The sequence below is a fragment of the Microtus oregoni genome, unplaced genomic scaffold, assembly GCF_018167655.1.
Source record: "Microtus oregoni isolate MIOR12 unplaced genomic scaffold, Mior012 000013F_ref0000133, whole genome shotgun sequence".
Lineage (NCBI taxonomy): Eukaryota > Metazoa > Chordata > Mammalia > Rodentia > Cricetidae > Microtus > Microtus oregoni.
Window position 1 is genome coordinate 1,903,615 of NW_024543072.1, and position 7,210 is coordinate 1,910,824.

Here is a 7,210-nt window from a genome sequence, read left to right on the forward strand (position 1 = left end):
GAATGAAGATAGATCCATATTTTTCTCTATGCACAAAACTGAAATCCAAACAAATTAAAGACCTTAACATAAAACCAACAATATTGAACCTTTTATAGAAGGAAAAAAGTTTAAAATTTATTTTAGCAAAGGATATAATCAACAGAACGTAATATCAACCTGTAGAATGGGGAGGTATCATGAGACATATAAGGAACTTAGGAACTTAATCCTCATAAAAACAAATATTTTAGTACAATTACGTCACAGACCAAAACTGTAAATTCTCAACAAATGAACTTGAAGTGACTGAAAGATATTTAAAATTTGTTTAAATATAACATCCTTAATCATCAGGGAAATGCAAATTAAACAATTTTGAGATTTTATCTTATTCTTGTAAAACTGACCAAGATTAAAAATATCATTTGACAATTTATGCTTACAGCTACTTTGAACATTAGCATGGTGGACTTTCAAAATTAGATAACATATTACCTTAAAAACTTAGCGACATCCTTTATATTATCATTGGCAGAATCTGAAAACAACTCAAAATGCACCTTTTTTATATTAATAATAAATGAGAATCTTCGCCATGTTTTTTTTTAAATAGCCATAAACATTATAAAGAGTCAAAAGGACCATTTTAACTCAACCTCATCATTTAGTAACACCCCCTTTGCCATTGTAGTGGGGTGAGAGGCTTTAGCAGATCTTTGTCTTGTGGGACAACTCAGGGCCCCCACCTTATCACAAGCATTGTGAGCAGACAAGTGTTAAATTCAGATCTAAACATGGGCTGGCTTAGAAGCTCAGCTGGGCTGTTCATATGGCCCCGGCCCTGTGCCAGGCCTTCTACAGCAATAGTTCTTGAAGACAGTGTAGTCCTGCATCCATCTAAACAGAACTGGGAATTTACTTTTCTTCTAGACACACTGCATAGTAGTTTTTTTTTTATAAGCATATTATTTTAAAGTGACTTAATTTAATTTTCCCAATTTTTAAACCAGAGGCTTTTACCTGGATGCAGCACATGATGACTGGTATAGAGCATCCCCAGAAGACAGATGTTATTAGGGCTGGTAGGCCCTTTTAATGTCAGCTTATTCCATTAGCTACTACTCAGCCACAGGGAAATTTACTTGCAATCTCTTGCCCTACTGCCAAAATGGAAAGGTCCAGGTTCTTTAGGGGACCTTTGCTTTTTAATAGGGTATCCGACCCCAGAGAAATAGCCTACTGCAGGTTCCCAGGCTTAGTTCTGTGACCCTGGCGCTAGCACCAGCTATTTCCCCTGGGCAAGGGCCACAGATCTTTAGTACAAGGTTTTACATGTCATTTGCAGATGGGGTCTGCCATTCAGTCTCTAGCACCTTATTTTCTAAGGAAAACAAGCCTTCTCCACAGGGAACCCCACTGGGGATCCTCCCAGGACCTGGCTTCAGCCTCAGCTCTGTCCACAGTGAGCTCCTAGTTGTATAGCACAAGCTTCCCACATCCCATCTCTATACTCACAGCAATCTAGCAGCTTTTCTCTGAATGGGATTCCAGAGGCCCCAGGAGGCATTCCCTCCAGGGAACTTGTGAGGTCAGGATTGGTCCACTCAGTTCCTCTTAGCCCTCACACTGCCAGTAGCAGCTGGGAAGGCCTTTGCATTGGCTGTAGGGGGAGGGAACACCTTGGACTGTCTAAGGCAGCCCTCCTCCCCCAGTCCTCCCGTGCGGTGCTGGTGGACTTCAGGTCAGCAAGGGAGGACGTCATTTTCAGCACAGGGATTTCAGGGGGGCCACGGCTGCCCCCTTCTCTGACTCGGGCCAGGGTTGCTGCCATGCCCCGCCCTGCATCCTGCTGAGAGGTTTGCTCAGAGCTGGAGCCAGTTGCCCCGCCTAGGCCTGGCTCCAGGCTGTGCCTCAGGAGATCACAGTCCTGTTCCCTCCCCCCTCGCAACAGCAAGCAGGGCAGTTCAGCAGCAGAGCCTAGAGAAGTAAAGGAAGGGCAGACTGTCTGCATTTCTTTTGGATTTTCATAGAGTTAGGGTCAAAGAGATGGTTATTTACTGCCCCATGGTACCAGATTTAGACTCGAGTACAAACAGATATACAAAACAAAGAACATATTAAGCACAAAAATACACAGACAATACAGATGCGCTGGCGCGGTTTCGGCGTAATGCCGAAAGCAAAACTTCAGACGGAGACTCTGAGGACCCGGATTCCTCGTCTCCCAGAAGAATCACGTACCCTTCGGACTGTGGGGGTGCCCCGAACAGTCCTACCCGGGAAGGATTCACAGGATTACTGATGGGCCAGGAACCACATCTGGCCCCAGATGCCTCTGAGACGTCTCCCAGGGCTGCGGCCGGGAGTGCGAGCCCGTCGGCTCCTCCGCGGGTCCGCCAGATACAGATCTAGTCAGCCAACTAGTACAGATTCGGTCGCAGGCGCAAACATAAAAGACAGAAGACAGACAGAAAACAATTGTGCTGGCCAGCTTACCTCCCGGTGGTGAGTCGGTGGTCCCTGGGCAGGGGTCTCCAAATCTCGGTGGAACCTCCAAATGAAAGACCCCAGTGGTGGGCAGTCTTTCAGGCTAAGGAGACCCTCCCAAGGAACAGCGAGATCACTCTTCGGATTCCCCCGGGAGCATGCTAGCTGCGGGTTTTGAGGAGGGGGTCTGTAGGGTCTTTCACAGGGGAGAAAGGTGTTTTCTAACACATGGCCCTGGGCCAGTGGGAAAAACAGCCCCCTTGATGGAAGCTCCAGATGAGATGTTTTTGTGCCTCAACAAACCTCTGTACTGACACAATAATCCAAATCAAACCAAATTAGAAAAAGCCCAGATTTAATGAAAGCGGTGCTCTCAGGTGAAAATGGGAAGGAAGACCAAAAAACCATATGTTTGTTCTCTGGGTTGCTGTTTATATACCCCGTGGGAGTGGTCTTGGGCATCTCTGAGGAGGGGTCTGAAAGACCCTCCAAGAGTGTCTTTCCTCTGGGGAGACCCTTCCCAAGGAACAGCGAGACCACTTGTACGGATGCAAACAGCAAGAGGTTTATTCACATACACAGGTACCTGGGGCGACAAAGTCTCTCGGAGGACTTGTGCGCCTCTAGGTCGGGGTAATGGGTTTATATATGTTTTGGGGAGCAAATGAAAGACCCCAGTGGTGGGCAGTCTTTCAGGCTAAGGAGACCCTCCCAAGGAACAGCGAGATCACTCTTCGGATGCAAATAGCAAGAGGCTTTATTCAGTACACAGGTACCTGGGGCGACTTAGTCTCTCGAAAGACAAAGCGCGCCTGCAGACTGGGGGAAGGTCTTTTTATAGGAAAGAGGGCAGCAGAAGCAGATTACAGAAGCAAATGCATTGTTAGTGGTCAGTTGGAATGGGGCAAGGGGCACAGGTGGTTTTTCCTTTCCCAGCACAGATGTATGGGAACAGATATCCTGTTAATTGATGTCCTGTCCGAATCTATGGATATAAATATCCTGTTTTGCAGCCAGGGACCCTGACCTTACTCTGCACTTACAGTCGTTCGTCAAAAGCTTTGTGAAATGACGTTACAGCAGATAAGCTGGGATCTTTCATAGGGGGAGTTGTCTCTTCTGTGAATTACTGATATTCTAAGTTGGGCACATGTGCTGACTATAGGCATCCTGTTTCCCTAAGCAAACGGGATGTTCTCATTAGAGCAGGCCAGCTGCAGGTTCCTTATCGCTTGGGGCCAGATGGCTGACCGGCTGACCGCAGATATCTTGCCTGGCTTCTCCACCCTTGTTCTCAAGTCGAACTTCCCTGCTCTAATGTTACTTGTGTTGCTCCAAAGTTTAAGCCTGGCATTGCTGCTGCTTAGCTGTTTGTCTATACTGTGGGGGTCTTTCACAAAAAGCGTGGTACAGAAGCGAGAAGCGCAGTTACAGGGTTTTTATTGGTTAGTTTGAATGTGGCCGAGTTCAGGTCGGGACAAGGTCCCTAGTCCCCGAGAATTCAGATATGGGCTACCTTGGCTCTTATCTAGGGCAGACAAAGTGTCTTCTCCCCGCCTGGGGCAGACGACATCCAGCCACATTCTCGGTATTCCTCGTTCCTCCCCCCAGCCCAGCCACAGGTGTCTCTATCTCGTTTTGGCAGCTTCTAAACTGCCCTTTGTTCAAATCCTGAATATTCAGTATAAGCCTTGTAAAATGGCGTTACCGGTGCTAAGTTGTTTAACAAGCTGGGCGGGGGGGGTGTCTTTCATCTGGTGCTAAGCTGCTTAGCAAGCTGGACGGGGGGGGGGGGTCTTTCAGGGTCATCATTTGGTAGGCTTTCTTGGGCGTTGAGGCTGTACTGAAGTAACTCCCAGGAGAGTGGGTTTGAGATGCGAACTTTCTACCCAAACAGAAAGTGATTGAAAGACCCTCTGGACACCCCCCCCTCCCAGAACCCGCAGCTGGCCTGCTCCCATGAGAACATCCTGTTCGCTTAAGACCCTCAGGACCCTCTCAGGACCTGCAGCTAGCCGGCTCTCATGAGAACATCCCGTTTGCTTAGGGAAACAGGATGCCTATAGTCAGCACATGTGCCCAACTTAGAATATCAGTAATTCACAGAAGAGACAACTCCCCCTATGAAAGATCCCAGCTTGGCTGCTGTAACGTCATTTCACAAAGCTTTTGACGAACGACTGTAAGTGCAGAGTAAGGTCAGGGTCCCTGGCTGCAAAACAGGATATTTATATCCATAGATTCGGACAGGACATCAATTAACAGGATGTCTGTTCCCATCCATCTGTGCTGGGAAAAGGAAAAACCCCCTGTGCCCCTGGCCCCATTCCAACTGACCACTAACGATGCATTTGCTTCTGTAATCTGCTTCTGCTGCCCTCTTTCCTATAAAAAGACCTTCCCCCAGTCTGCAGGCGCGCTTGTCTTCCGAGAGACTAAGTCGCCCCAGGTACCTGTGTACTTAAGTACTTAATAAAGCCTCTTGCTATTTGCATCCGAAGAGTGACTCGCTGCTCCTTGGGAGGGTCTCCTCAGCCTGAAAGACTGCCCACCACTGGGGTCTTTCAGTGATGTAATATCATGTGATCAATTTATGACATTAAATGTTAAATAAGAAGAGGGAGTAGAGAGATGGCTCAGCAATTAAGAGCACTGGGTGTTGTTACAGAGCCCCGGGTTTAATTCCCAGAACCTCCATGATAACTAACTATTTGCTGTAACTCCAGTCCCAGGCATCTCCTTCCATCTCCTGGCCTCTGTAAGTACTGTTCACAGGCACATACAAGCAAAACACCCATATAACTACATTTAAAGAAAAAAGTTAAAAAAAAGGAAAGGATGGAATTCTCTACAGTGATGTCACAACCCTGAGACAGACAGAAGCCAGGGGCAGTTAAAATGAACTCCTTCTGATCTTGCATGGAAGCATCTGTGGTCTTCTGCTGAGCCAGCCAGCTCAGAAGTAAAAACAGCTTTGTTCTGAGGTTAACAGAGCTCACCATAATCATTCATCTAAAAGCAGAGTGCACAGGGCTGTTAAGTGCCCTTTCCTTGAAGTTTTCTGTATTTATGTTCTCTATCTTTTGTATCGGTGAGAACTGGGGCATCTGTACAGTTATCTTTTAGATCAAACATCAAGATTGACAGGTCACACAGGCTCCTGAGAAATCTACTTTCACGGTGTCATTTCCTGATTTTCAGCTAAGAACTTGTTGTAATTTTAACAAGTGGCTCAAAAGAAGAGCTCACGTGGAGGGGCTTTTATTAGGGGAAAAGGAATGTGGAAAAAAGGGGGGGGTGGGGAGACCAGCCTCTGGAGACAGAAGAGAGAGTTGGGGTGGGGGTGGGAGGCAGAGGCAGAGAGAGAGAGAGAGAGAGAGAGAGAGAGAGAGAGAGAGAGAGGAAAAGAGGAAGGGAGGGATGGATGTGAGAGACCCTTAAGGACCCCCCCTCAGAACCCGCAGCTGGCCTGCTCCCGTGAGAACACCTTGTTTGCTTGAAAGACCTACAAGACCCCCCTCCCCAGAACCTGGAGCTAGCTTGTTCTCATGAGAACATCCTGTTTGCTTAGGAGAACAGGATACCTGTGATTGGCACTTGTGCCAAACTTAGAATGACAGCAGTTCACAAAAGGAATAGTCTGTCCCCTTGAGTAATCGAACAAAAGACCAGATGGGGAAGGTCAGGGCCAGAATCTGGGAAATGGAATGAACAAACAACTTTGTCCATTGTCACTACCTGATCTGTTTAAAATAACCTGTGATATTTATGCTCTGAAAACTGCAGAGTACGTAATTAACTTTGCCTATATAAGCTTGCTGGAATTTTGCTTGGTGTGCTCAGTCGTGTTCCCCCCCCTCCCCCCAGTCTGAAGACACCTGATGGCGCTATCGAAATAAAACCTCTTGCTCTTGCATCTGCTGGCCTGGATTATTGAGTCTGGGGACTTCCCTCGTGGCCTTAGAAATTCTAGGGTCTTTCAGATGGAAGGGGAGAAAGAGGGAGCGGGAGGTGGGCAAGGCTCACCGTTTAAAAGGGACAGTACGGGAAGTGTGCAGGAGTGGCTGCAGCTGAGGACACATCTGTCAGGAACTCAAGGGCAGGCCAGTACAGATTAACACTTGTGGTACAAGATGAATATGCCAGAGGCGTTTCTTTCCATCGTTTTTTTTAAAAATATTTATTTATTTATTATGCATACAATATTCTGTCTGTGTGTATGTGTGTGTGTGCAGGCCAGAAGAGGCACCAGACCCCATTACAGATGGTTGTGAGCCACCATGTGGTTGCTGGGAATTGAACTCAGGACCTTTGGAAGAGCAGGCAATGCTCTTAACCTCTGAGCCATCTCTCCAGCCCCTCTTTCCATCGTTTTTATAATTTATATGTTTCTGTATGACTTTGAAGCAAGAATGCCCCGAAATGTCTTCGCTTTTACATTGTGATTATGTTCAGAAATGGGTTTGTTAGCCGAGTCTGCTTAGGGATAGGCTGAAATCTACTTGTATGTGTACAGACTCCCTAAGTAAAATCCACACGCTTCCTTTGTTCAGGAAAAGCAAGCTTTGTTTTGGAAATAACTCCCATGCTTTTCCTGTTTCCTGCAGCTAAGGATGTTTCTCCCCTCTTCTGTCTTGAGTGTTGTGATGGCTAATCTTGGAAGTCAAACTGGCTACAAGTGGCAAACTAGTGAGTCACCTTGTGTCAAGGAGAAGGGGAAGTGCCTCTGGAGATAGCAGGG